Here is a 13,311-nt window from a genome sequence, read left to right as displayed (position 1 = left end):
TTCACTTTAGAATTTAAAGAGCGTTTGTCATTCTCCTTAAAAGATTTGGATCCAGAGGTTATTTGCATCATTAATACGTTTAAAGCATTCATATCCATTTTTAAAGCATGTGTGGAAGAAATCTCTTTCTTATAAAATTCCAAGCTGTTAGGGTTGAACTAGTGGAATTTCCCAAACTTGGACTACAAAACTTTTGGGTTCATTTGTGGTGTGTGAATAAATTTTCTTTACTTACATTTGTTATTGTTTGAAATTTTTTCCAAACTTAAACTCTAAAATTTTCATTTTGTGGTGATCGATTTGCCTTTTTGGTTTACAGGATGAAGGGAAAGCGAAAAATCAAAGTTTTTATTAAAGAAAAAAGAGTACGTATAATATGGAAATGCAAAATGCACAAATGTAGAGAGAGATAATTCCGAAGAGTCTCTGTAATTTTTAGTGATTATAAGCTCTTTTTGGTTTTCCTATATCAGGTTTTACAATACTCGGGAAAAAGGGTAGGCGGGGGATTTTTAACTAAGTGTTGACTCCCAATCCATAAGTCATTTCTTTGGGTAATATAGCCTGTTACGCATGATAAATAACATTACAATCATCTATTATTGTTAGGTCAGCTTTTTGTAAGTGGGCAAAATAATGGCTCGTTTGACTCGGGTAAATATCCCACCGCACGTTCACATGAGAATTCAAAGAGTGTTTGTCATTCTCTTGAAAAGGTTTCGATCCATAGGTGATTTGCATCTTTCACACGTTTAATGCCTCCTTATCCATATTTAAAGCATGTATGGAAGAAATCTCTTTCTTATAAAATTTCAAGCTGTAAGGTTTGAACTAGTGGAATTTCCCAAACTTTAATTGCAAAACTTTTTGGTTCATTTGTGGTGTGTGAATAAATTTTCTTTACTTATATTTGTTATTGTTTGAATTTTTTTCCAAACATAAACTCTAAAATTTTCTTTTTGTGGTGATCTATTTGCCTTTTTCGTTTACTAGATGAAGGGAAAGCGAAAACTCAAAGTTTTGGTTAAAGAAGAAAGAGTACATCTTAAATGGAAATGCACAATGCACAAATGTAGAGAGAGATAATTCCAAAGAGTCTCTGTAATTTTTAGGGATTGTAAGCTCTTTTTAGATTTTATATATCAGGTTTTACAAACGTCAGGAAAAAGGGAGACGGGGGATTTTTAACTGAGTGTTGATTCCCATCCCTTAAGTCATTTTGTAGGGTAATATAGCCCGTTACGTATAATAAATCACTTTACAATCAGATATGATCGTTAGGTCAGCTTTTGTAAGTGGGCAAAATAATGGCTCGTTTGACTCGGGTAAATATCCCACCGCACGTTCACTGGAGAATTTTAAGAGCTTTTGTCATTCTTTTTAAAAGGTTTGGATCCATAAGTCATTTGCATCTTTAACACGTTTCAAGCATGCATATCCATTTTTAAAGCATGTGTGTAAGAAATCTCTTTCTTATAAAATTCCAAGCTGTTAGGGTTGACTTAGTGGAATTTCCCAAACTTGGACTGCAAAACTTTTGGGTTCATTTGTGATGTGTGAATAAATTTTCTTTACTTACATTTGTTATAGTTCTAATTTTTTTCCAAACATAAACTCTAAAATTTTTATTTTGTGGTGATCTATTTTCCTTTTTGGTTTACGGGAAGATGGCAGACAGAAAACTCAAAGTTTTGATTTAAGAAAAAAGTGTACATCTAAAATGGAAATGCACAATGCCCAAATGTAGAGAGAGATAATTCCAAAGAGTGTCAGTAATTCTTAGGGATTGTAAGCTCTTTTAAGTTTTTATATATCAGGTTTTGCAATCGTCGAGAAAAGGGGGAGGCGAGGGATTTTTAACTGAGTGTTGACTCCCAATCCATAAGTCATTTCTTTGGGTAATATAGCCCGTTACGCATGGTAAATCACTTTACAATCATCCATCATCGTTAGGTCAGCTTTTTGTAAGTGGACAAAATAATGGCTCGTTTGACTCAGGTATATCCCACCGCACGTTCACTTGGAATTTAATGAGCGTTTGTCATTCTCTTCAAAAGGTTTGGATCCATAGGTGATTTGCATATTTAACACGTATCAAGCATCATATCCATTTTTAAAGCATGTGTGGAAGAAATCTCTTTCTTATAAAATTCCATGCTGTTTGGGTTGAACTAGTGGAATTTCCCAAACTTGGACTGTAAAACTTTTGGGTTCATTTGTGGAGTGTGAATAAATTTTCTTTACTTATATTTGTTATTTTTTAAATTTTTTCCAAACATAAACTCTAAAATTTTAATTTTGTGGTGATCTATTTGCCTTTTTGGTTTACGGGATGAAGGAAAAGTGAAAACTCAAAGTTTTGATTAGAGAAAAAAGAGTACATCTAAAAAGGAAATGTACAATGCACAAATGAAGATAGAGATAATTCCAAAGAGTCTCTATAATTTTTAGGGATTGTAAGCTCATTTTAGCTTTTATATATCAGGTTTTGCAATCGTCGGGAAAAAGGGGAGACGGGGGATATTTAACTGAGTGTTGACTCCCAATCCATAAGTCATTTCTTAGGGTAATATAACCCGTTACACATGATAAATCACTGTACAATCATCTATGATCGTTAGGTCAGCTTTTTGTAAGTGAGCAAAATAATGGCTCGTTTGACTCAGGTAAATATCCCGCCGCACATTCACTTTAGAATTTAATGAGCGTTTGTCATTCTACTTAAAAGATTTGGATCCAGAGGTTATTTGCATCATTAATACGTTTAAAGCATTCGTATCCATTTTTAAAGCATGTGTGGAAGAAATAACTTCCTTATAAAATTCCAAGTTGTTAGGGTTCAACTAGTGGAATGTCCCAAACTTGGACAACAAAACTTTTGGGTTCATTTTTGGAGTGTGAATAAATTGTTATTGTTTTAAATTTTTTCCAAAAATAAACTCTAAAATTTTCATTTTGTGGTGATCTATTTGCATTTTTGGTTTATGGGATGAAGGGTGACCGAAAACTCAAAGTTTTTATTTAACAAAAATGAGTACATCTAAAATTGAAATGCACAATGCACAAATGTGGAGAGATATAATTCCCAGGAGTGTCTGTAATTTTTAGGGATTGTAAGCTCTTTTTAGTTTATATATATCTGGTTTTGTAATCGTCGGAAAAAAGGGGAGGCGGGGGATTTTTAACTGAGTGTTGACTCCCAATCCGTAACTCATTTCTTAAGGTAATATAGCCCGTTACGCATGATAAATCACTTTACAATCATCTATGATCGTAGGTCAGCTTTTTGTTAGTGGGAAAAATAACGGCTCGTTTGACTCGAGTAAATATCCCACCACACGTTCACTTGAGAATTTAATGGGTATTTGTCATTCTCTTTAAAAGATTTGGATCCATAGGTGATTTGCTTCTTTAACATGTTTCAAGCATGATTTCCATTTTTAAAGCATGTGTGGAAGAAATCTCTTTCTTATAAAATTCCAAGCTGTTAGGGTGGAACTAGTGGAATTTCCCAAACTTGCACTGCAAAACTTTTGGGTTCATTTGTGGGGTGTTAATAAATTTTCTGTACTTACATTTTTTATTTTTTAAAAATTTTTCCAAACATAAACTCTAAAATTTTCATTTTGTGGTGATCTATTTGCCTTTTTGGTTTATGGGAAGAAGGGAAAGAGAAAACTCAAAGTTTTTATTAAAGAAAAAAGAATATGGAAATGCAAAATGCACAAATGTAGAGAGAAATAATTCCAAAGAGTCTCTGTAATTTTTAGTGATTGTAAGCTCTTTTTAGTTTTTATATATCAGGTTTTGCAATCGTCAGGAAAAAGGGGAGGCGGGGGATTTTTAACTGAGTGTTGACTCCCAATTCATAGTCATTTCTTAGGGTAATATACCCCGTTACGCATGATAAAGCACTTTACGATCAACTATGATCGTTAGGTCAGCTTTTTCTAAGTGGGCAAAATAATGGCTCGTTCGACTCAGGTAAATATCCCATCGCACGTGCACTTGAGAATTTAATGAGCGTTTGTCATTCTCTTAAAAAGGTTTGGATCCATAGATGATATTCATCATTAACATGTTTCATGCATGCATATCCATTTTTAAGGGATGTGTGGAAGAAATCTCTATCTTATGAAATTCCAAGATGTTAGGGTTGAACTAGTGGAATTTCCCAAACTTGGACTACAAAACTTTTGGGTTCATTTGTGGTGTGTGAATAAATTTTCTTTACTTACATTTGTTATTGTTTGAAATTTTTTCCAAACATAAACTCTAAAATTTTCATTTTGTGGTGATTGATTTGCCTTTTTGGTTTACGAGATGAAGGGAAAGAGAAAACTCAAAGTTTTTATTAAAGAAAAAAGAGTACGTATAATATGGAAATGCAAAATGCACAATGTAGAGAGAGATAATTCCAAAGAGTCTCTGTATTTTTTAGTGATTATAAGCTCTTTTTGGTTTTCCTATATCAGGTTTTACAATACTCGGGAAAAAAGGTAGGCGGGGGATTTTTAACTAAGTGTTGACTCCCAATCCATCAATCATTTCTTAGGGTAATATAGCCCGTTACGCATGATAAATCACTTTAGAATCAACTATGATCATTAGGTCTGCTTTTTGTAAGTGGGCAAAATAATGTATCGTTTGACTCGGGTAAATCTCCCACCGCACGTTCACTTGAGAATTTAAAGAGCGTTTGTCATTCTCTTTAAAAGGTTTGAATCCATAGGTGATTTGCATCTTTAACACGTTGCAAGCATGCATATCCACTTTTAAAGCATGTGTGGAAGAAATCTCTTTCTTATAAAATTCCAAGTTGTTAGGGTTGAACTAGTGGAATTTCCCAAACTTGGACTGCAAAACTTTTGGGTTCATTTGTGGTGTGTGAATAAATTTTCTTTACTTACAGTTGTTATTTTTTTAAATTTTTTCCTAACTTAAACTCTAAAATTTTCATTTTGTGGTGATCTATTTGCTTTTTTGGTTTACGGGAAGAAGGGAAAGCGAAAACTCAAAGTTTTGATTAAAAAAAAAGAGTACGTCTAATATGGAAATGCGAAATGAAAAAATGTAGCAAGAGATAATTCCAAAGAGTCTCTGTATGTTTTAGTGATTGTAAGCTCTTTTTAGTTTTTATATATCAGGTTTTGCAATCGTCGGGAAAAAAGGGAGGCGGGGGATTTTTAACTGAATGTTGACTCGCAATCCATAAGTAATTTCTTAGGGTAATATACCCCGTTACGCATGAAAAATCACATTACAATCATCTATGATCTTTAGGTCAGCTTTTGTATGTGGGCAAAATAATGGGTCGTTTGACTCAGGTAAATATCCGACCGCACGTGCACTTGAGAATTTAATGAGCGTTTGTCATTCTCTTCAAAAGGTTTGGATCCATAGGTGATTTGCATCTTTAACACGTTTCCTGCATGCATATCCATTTTTAAAGCATGTGTGGAAGAAATCTCTTTCCTATAAAATTCCAAGTTGTTAGGGTTGAACTAGTGGAATTTCCCAAACTTGGACTACAAAACTTTTGTGTTCATTTGTGGTGTGTGAATAAATTTTCTTTACTTACATTTGTTATTGTTTGAATTTTTTTCCAAACATAAACTGTAAATTTTTCATTTTGTGGTGATCTATTTGCCTTTTTGGTTTACGGGATGAAGGGAAAGCGAAAACACAATGTTTTGATTAAAGAAAAAAGAGTACGTGTAATATGGAAATACACAATGCACAAATGTAGAGAGAGATAATTCCAAAGAGTCTCTATAATTTTTTGTGATTGTAAGCTCTTTTTAATTTTTATATATCAGGTTTTGCAATTGCCGGGAAAAAGGGGAGGCGGGGGATTTTTTACTGAGTATTGACTCCCAATCCATGAGTCATTTCTTAGGGTAATATAGCCCGTTACGCATGATAAATTACTTTAGAATCAACTATGATCGTTAGGTCAGCTTTTTGTAAGTGGGAAAAATAATGTCTGGTTTGATTCGGGTAAATATCCCACCGCACGTTCACTTGAGAATTTAAAGAGTGTTTGTCATTCTCTTCAAAAGGTTTGGATCCATAGGTGATATGCATCTTTAACACGTTTGAAGCATGCATATCCATTTTTAAAGCATGTGTGGAAGAAATCTTTTTCTTATAATATGGAAATGCACAGTGCAGAAATGTAGAGAGAGATAATTCCAAAGAGTCTCTGTAATTTTTTGTGATTGTAAGCTCTTTTTAGTTTTTATATATCAAGTTTTGCAATCGTCGGGAAAAAGGGGAGGCGGGGGATTTTTAACTGAGTGTTGACACCCAATCCATAAGTCATTTTTTAGGGTAAGATAGCCCGTTACGCATGATAAATCACTTTACAATCAACTATGATGGTTAGGTCAGCTTTTTGTAAGTGGGCAAAATAATGTCTCGTTTGACTCGGGTAAATATCCCACCGCACGTTCACTTGAGAATTTAAAGAGCGTTAGTCATTCTCTTTAAAAGGTTTGGATCCATAGGTGATTTGCATCTTTAACAAGTTTCAAGCATGCATATCCATTTTTAAAGCATGTGTGGAAGAAATCTCTTTCTTATAAAATTCCAAGCTGGTAGGGTTAAAATAGTGGAATTTCCCAAACTTGGACAACAAAACTTTTGTGTTCATTTGTTGTGTTTGAATAAATTTTCTTTACTTGCATTTGTTATTGTTTAAATTTTTTCCATGCATAAACTATACAATTTTCATTTTTAGGTGATCTATTTGCCTTTTTCTTTTACGGGATGAAGGGAAAGCGAAAATTTAATGTTTTGATTTAAGAAAAAAGAGAACTTCTTAACTGGAAATGCACAATGCACAAATGTAGAGAGAGATAATTCCAAAGAGTGTCTGTAATTTTATGGGATTGTCAGCTCTTTTTAATTTTTATATATTAGGTTTTGCAATCATCGGGAAAAGGGGGAGGCGGGGGATTTTTAACTGAGTGTTGACTCCCAATGCATAAGTCATTTCTTTGGGTAATATAGCCCGTTAAGCATCATAAATCACTTTACATTCATGTATGATCGTTAGGTCAGTTTTTTGTTAGTGGGCAAAATAATGGCTCGTTTGACTCAGTTAAATATCCCACCGCACGTTCTGTTGAGAATTTAATGAGCGTTTGTCATTCTCTTTAAAAAGTTTGGATCCATAGGTGAAAATTCATTCACACACCACAAATGAACACAAAAGTTTTGTTATACCTGTTTGGGAAATTCCAATAGTACAACCCTAATAGCTTGGAATTTTATAAGAAAGAGATTTCTTCTGCACATGTTTCAAAAATGGATATGCTTGCTCGAAAGATGTTAAAGATGCAAATGACCTATGGATCCAAACCTTTTAAAGAGAATAACAAACATTCATTAAATTCTCACGTGAATGTGCGGTGGGATATTTACCCGAGTTAAACAAGCCATTATTTTGCCCATTTACAAAAAGCTGACCTAACTATCATAGATGATTGTAAAGTGATTTATCATGCGTAACGGGTTATATTTTTGTAAGAAATGACTTATGGATTGGGAGTCAGCACTATGTTAAAAATCCCCTTATCACACCCTTTTCCAGGCGATTACAAAACCTAATATATAAAAACTAAAAAGATTTTACAATCCCTAAAAATTACAGACACTCTTTGGAATTATCTCTCCCTACATTTGTGCATTGTGCATTTCCATTTTAGATGTATACTTTTTTCTTAAATCAAAACTTTGAGTTTTTGTTCTGCATTCTTCCCGTAAAAAAAATAACAAATAAATCACAACAAAATGAAAATTTTAGAGTTTATGTAAGGAAAAATATTAAAACAACAACAAATGTAAGTAAAGAAAATTTATTCACTCACCAGAGCATTTGCCATTCTCTTTAAAAGGTTTCGATCCATAGGTCATTTGCATCTTTAACGCGTTTCAAGCATGCATATCCATTTTTAAAGCATGTGTGGAAGAAACCTCTTTCTTATAAAATTCCAAGCTGTTAGGGTTGAACTGGTGGAATTTCTCAAAATTGGACAGCAAAACTTTTGAGTTCATTTGTGGTATGTGAATAACTTTTCTTTACTTACATTTGTAATTTTTTAAAAAAATTTCCAAAAATGAACTCTAAAAGTTTCATTTTGTGGTGATCTATTTGCATTTTTTGTTTACGGGATGAAGGGAGACCGAAAACTCAAAGTTTTTATTTAAGAAAAATGAGTACATCTAAAAGGGAAATGCACAATGCACAAATGTATAGAGAGATAATTCCAAGGAGTGTTAGTAATTTTTAGGGATTGTAAGCTCTTTGTAGTTTTAATATATCTGGTTTTGCAATCGTCGGGAAAAAAGGGAGGCGGGGGATTTTTGACTGAGTGTTGACTCCCAATCCATAAGTCATTTCTTAGGGTAATATAGCATGATAAATCACTTTACAATTATCTATGATCGTTAGGTCACCTTTTTATAAGTGGGCAAAATAATGGCTAGTTTGACTCAGGAAACTATCCCACTGCACGTTCAATTTAGAATTTAATGAACATTTGTCATTTTCATCAAATGTTTTGATCCATAGGTGATGTTCAGCTTTAACACGTTTCAAGCATGCATATCCACTTTTAAAGCATCTGTGGAAGAAATCTCTATCTTATAAAATTCCAAGCTGATAGGGGTGAACTAGTGGAATTTCCGAAACTTGGACTGCAATACTTTTGTGTTCATTTGTACTATTTGTATAAATTTTCATTACTTGCATTTTTATTGGTTTAAAGTTTTTCCATGCATAAACTCTAAAATTTTCATTTTGAGGTGATCTTTTTGCCTTTTTGGTTTACGGGATGAAGGGAGACCGAAAACTCAAAGTTTTGATTTAAGAAAAAAGAGAACTTCTAAAATTGAAATGCACAATGCACAAATGTAGAGAGAGATAATTCCAAAGAGTGTCTGCAATTTTTATGGATTGTAAGCTCTTTTTAGTTTTTATATATCGAGTTTTGAAATCGTCGGGAAAAATGTAAGGCGGGGGATTTTTAACCGAGTGTTGACTCCCAATCCATAAGTCATTTCTTAGGGTAATGTAGCACGTTACCCATGATAATTCACTTTCCAATCATCTATGATCGTTAGGTCAGCTTTTTGTAAGTGGGCAAAATAATGGCTCGTTAGATTGAGGTAAATATCCCACCGCACATTCACTTGAGAATTTAATGAGTGTTTGTCATTCTCTTTAAAAGCTTTGGATCCATAGGTGATTTCCATCTTTAGCACATTTCAAACATTCATATCTATTTTTAAAGCATGTGTGGGCGAAATCTCTTTCTTATAAACTTCCAAGCTGTTAGGGTTGAACTAGTGGAATTTCCCAAACTTGGACTGCAAAACTTTTGGGGTGTGTGAATAAATTTTAATTACTTACAATTGTTATTGTTTTGAATTTTTTCCAAACAAAAACTCTAAAATTTTCATTTTATGGTGATCTTTTTGCCTTTTTGGTTTACGGGATGAAGCGAGATCGTAAACTCAAAGTTTTTATTTTAGAAAAAAGAGAACTTCTAAAATGGAAATGCACAATGCACAAATTTAAAGAGAGATAATTCCAAAGTGTGTCTGTAATTTTTATGGATTGTAAACTCTTTTTAGTTTTTATATATCAGGTTTTGCAATCGTCGGTAAAAGGGTGAGGCAGGGGATTTTTAACGGAGTGTTGACTCCCAATGCATAAGTTATTTCTCAGGGTAATATAGCCCGTCACGCATGATCAATGAATTTACAATCAGCTATGATCATTAGGTCAGCTTTTTGCAAGTAGGCAAAATAATGGCTCGTTTGGCTTGGGTAAATATCCCACCGCACGTTCACTTGAGAATTTAAAGAGCGCTTGTCATTCTCTTTAAAAGGTTTGAATCCAATGGTGATTTACATCTTTAACACGTTTCAAGCATGTTTATCAATTTTTAAAGCATGTGTGGAAGAAATCTCATTCTTATAAAATTCCAAGCTGTTAGGGTTGAACTGGTAAAATTTCCCAAACTTGGACAGCAAAACTTTTTAGTTCATTTGTGGTGTGTGAATAAATTTTATTTACTTACATTTGTTATTTTTTAAAACTTTTTTAGAACATAAACTCAAAAATTTTCATTTTGTGGTGATCTATAACATTTTTGGTTTACGGGATGAAGGGAGACCAAAACTGGAAGTTTTTATTTAAGAAAAATGAGTACATCAAAAATGGAAATGCGCAATTCACAAATGTAGAGAAAGATAATTCCAAGGAGTGTCTGTAATTTTTAGGGATTGTAAGCTCTTTTTAGTTTTTATATATCTGGTTTTGCAATTGTCGGGAAATAGGGGAGGCGGGGGATTTTTAACTGAGTGTTGACCCCAATCCATAAGTCATTTCTGAAGGTAATATAGCTCGTAATGCATGACAAATCACCTTACAATCATCTATGATCGTTAGGACAACTTTTTGTAAGTGGGCAAAATAATGGCTAGTTTGACTCAGGTAAATATCCCACCGCACGTTCACTTTAGAATTTAATGAATGTTTGTCATTCTCTTCAAAAGGTTTTGATCCATATGTGATTTGCATCTTTAACTCGTTTCATGCATGCATATCCATTTTTAAAGCATGTGTGGCAGAAATCTGTTTCTTATAAAATTCCAAGTTGTTAGGGTTGAACTAGTGGAATTTCCCAAACTTGGACAGCAAAACTTTTGGGTTCATTTGTGGTGTGCGAATAAATTTTCTTTACTTATATTTGTTATTTTTTTTAAATTTCTTCCAAACATAAACTCTTAAATTTTCATTTTGTGGTGATCTATTTGCATTTTTGGTTTACCCGAAAACTCAAAGTTTTTATTTAAGAAAAATGAGTACATCTAAAATGGAAATGCATAGTGAACAAATGTTTAGAGTGATAATTTCAAAGAGTCTCTGTAATTTTAGGGATTGTAAGCACTTTTTAGTTTTTATATATTAGGTTTTGCAATCATCAGGAAAAAGGGGAGGTGGGGGATTTTTAACTGAGTGTTGACTCCCAACCCATAAGTCATTTCTTAGGGTAATATAGTCCGTTACGCATGATAAATCACTTTACAATCAACTATGATCGTTATGTCATCTTTTTGAAAGTGGGCAAAATAACGGCTCATTTGACTTGGGTAAATATGCCACCGCACGTTCACTTGAGAATTTAAAGAGCGTTTGTCATTCTCTTTAAAAGGTTTGGATCCATAGGTGATTTGCATCTTTAACACGTTTCAAGCATGCATATCCATTTTTAAAGCATGCGTGGAAGAAATTTCTTTCTTATAAAATTCCAGGCGGTTAGGGTTGAACTAGTGGAATTTCCCAAACTTGGACTGCCAAACTTTTGTGTTCATTTGTTGTGTTTGAATAATTTTTTTTACTTTTATTTGTTATTGGTTTAATTTTTTTTCCATGCATAAACTCTAAAATTTTCATTTTGAGGTGATCTATTTGCCTTTTTGTTTTACGGGATGATGCAAGACCGAAAACTCAAAGTTTTGATTTAAAAAAAAAAGAGAAATTCTAAAATGGAAAGGCACAATGCACAAATGTAGAGAGAGATAATTCCAAAGAGTTTCTATAATTTTTATGGATTGTAAGCTCTTTTTAGTTTTTATATATCAGGGTTTGCAATCGTCAGGAAAAGGGTGAGGCGGGGGATTTTTAACAGAGTGTTGACTCCCAATCCATAAGTCATTTCTTAGGGTAATATAGCCCATTACGCATGATAAATAAATTTACAATCAGCTATGATCGTTAGGTCAGCTTTTTGTAAGTGGGAAAAATAATGGCTCCTTTGACTCGGGTAATTATCCCACCGCACGTTCACTTGAGAATTTAAAGAGCATTTGTCATTCTCTTTAAAAGCTTTGGATCCATAGTTGATTTGCATCTTTAACCCATTTGAAGCATGCATATCCATTTTTAAAGTATGTGTGGAAGAAATGTTTTTCTTGTAAAATTCTAAGCTGTTAGGGTTGAACTAGTGGAATTTCCCAAACATGGACTGCAAAACTTTTGTGTTCATTTGTTGTGTTTGAATAAATTTTCTTTTCTTGCATCTGTATTGTTTTAAATTTTTTCCATGCATAAACTCTCAAATTTTCATTTGGAGGTGATCTATTCGCCTTTTTGGTTTACGGGATGAAGGGAGACCGAAAACTCAAAGTTTTGATTTAAGAAAAAAGAGAACTTCTAAAATGGAAATGAACAATGCACAAATGTAGAGAGAGATAATTCCAAAGAGTGTCTGCAATTTTTATGGATTGTAAGCTCTTTTTAGTTTTTATATATTAGGTTTTACAATCGTCGGGAAAAGGGTGAGGCGGGGATTTTTAACTGAGTGTTGACTCCCAATCCATAAGTCATTTCTTATGGTAATGTAGCCCATTACACATCATAATTCACTTTCCAATCATCTATGATCGTTAGGTCAGCTTTTTTTAAGTGGGCAAAATAATGGCTCGTTTGACTCTGGTAAATATCCCACCGCACATTCACTTGAGAATTTAATGACAGTTTGTCATTCTCTTTAAAAGGTTTGGATCCGTAGGTGATTTGCATCTTTAGCACGTTTCAAGCATTCATATCCATTTTTAAAGCATGTGTGGGAGAAATCTCTTTCTAATAAACTTCCAAGCTGTTAGGGTTGAACTAGTTGAATTTCCCAAACTTGGACTGCAAAACTTTTGGGTTCATTTGTGGTGTGTGAATAAATTTTCATTACTTACATTTTTTATTGTTTTAAATTTTTTCCAAACATAAACTCTAAAATTTTCTTGTTGTGGTGATCTTTTTGCCTATTTGGTTTACTGGATGATGCGAACTTCTAAAATAGAAATGCACAATGCACAAATGTAAAGAGAGATAATTCCAAAGAGTGTCTATAATTTTTGTGGATTGTGAGCTCTTTTTAGTTTTTATATATCAGGTTTTGCAATCGTCGCGCAAAGGGTGAGGCGGGGAATTTTTAATGGAGTGTTGACTCCAAATCCATAAGTTATTTCTCAGGGTAATATAGCCCTTTACGCATGATAAATGAATTTACAATCAGCTATGATCGTTAGGTCAGTTTTCTTGTAAGTAGGCAAAATCATGGCTCGTTTGGCTCGGGTAAATATCCCACCGGACGTTCACTTGAGAATTTAAAGAGTGTTTGTCGTTCTCTTTAAAAGGTTTGGATCCATAGGTGATTTGCATCTTTAACACGTTTCAAGCATGCATATCCATTTTTAAAACATGTGTGGAAGAAATCTCTTTCTTATAAAATTCCAAGC

This window comes from Aristolochia californica, unplaced genomic scaffold (assembly GCF_029961685.1).
Source record: "Aristolochia californica isolate CCGP_79_NKW_82.1479 unplaced genomic scaffold, dmAriCali1.0.hap1 SCAF_5, whole genome shotgun sequence".
NCBI lineage: Eukaryota > Viridiplantae > Streptophyta > Magnoliopsida > Piperales > Aristolochiaceae > Aristolochia > Aristolochia californica.
The sequence above is the reverse complement of the archived record's forward strand: the minus strand, read 5'-3'. Positions refer to the sequence as shown.